A 1,104-nucleotide genomic window follows, 5' to 3' on the forward strand; every position below is an offset into this window, starting at 1 on the left:
TTGAGTAACGCTGATTTAAAACTTGCAGTAAAAATGCCAAACACTGCAATACCTTGCAAGCATTTTTTTCTTGTGCTAAAACTGAAATATTCCACAGTTAAAGTGTCCAAGTTAATATTCCGAGTTAAAATGTATTATCAGATAATTTGCTCATTATATAGATAATACTTGAAAAAAATATATACAAGGGTACTTCAGGCATGGAGGTGAGGAGACATTGAAGAAACAGCCTTCTTGGTTTTTATAGTTTATTTTATTTATTTTTTAATGTATTTAATACAGGGTCTACAGGGTCTCACTACACAGATCAGACATGTAGTGATCCTCCTGTTTCCAGCCTCTCAAATGCTGGGGTTACAGGCGAGCGCCACCACACCCAGTCTCAATGGCCAGCTTGGCAGGTCCCAGGGGTGGGCCTGGCATAGCAGGCCAGGGATGGAACCCCGGCCCCTGCATATACCTAAGCAGGTGCTTTAATCTGCTGAGCTATCTGGCCAGCCCTTATAGTTTATATTAAATGGGATTTATTTGTTTATTTATTTTAGGTGTGTTGAAACAGGGTCTCACTACAGAATTCAGGCTGGCCTTGAACTCACTGTGTAGCCCAAGCTGGTCTTAAACCCTTTGCGATTCTTCTGCCTCAGCCCCCTGAGCACTGGCTTTACAAATGTGCACCACCATCCTGGGCTGAAGCAGTTTTTAGGCTCCTGGGCTGGGACAAATTGGCAGGGCCTTGCCAGATCTCTACAATACAGGGCCAGCCCAAAGGACAGGCATTTCCCATAGCTCAGCCATGACTGAGGAAGATAAGGAAGTAGCTGCTGGGCAGTGAATTTCTTACTTCTATTTATACCCATACATTCACATTTGCCACAATAATTATGTATTCCTGGGGACCGGGGAATGGCTCAGTAGAATAAGTACTTCCCTGGCAAGTGCAAGGGCCTGACTTCAATCCCTGGTCCTGCCAAATAAATAAATAAATAAATAAATATTCCTTGTGGAGTGGTCCATAAAAAAGTTTTAACATTTTAAATTAACTCACATGATCCAAACATATAGAAAGTAAAAGTGAATTTTTTTAAAAAAAATATTTATTTATTT

Source organism: Octodon degus, unplaced genomic scaffold, assembly GCF_000260255.1.
Source record: "Octodon degus isolate 3935 unplaced genomic scaffold, OctDeg1.0 scaffold00163, whole genome shotgun sequence".
NCBI lineage: Eukaryota > Metazoa > Chordata > Mammalia > Rodentia > Octodontidae > Octodon > Octodon degus.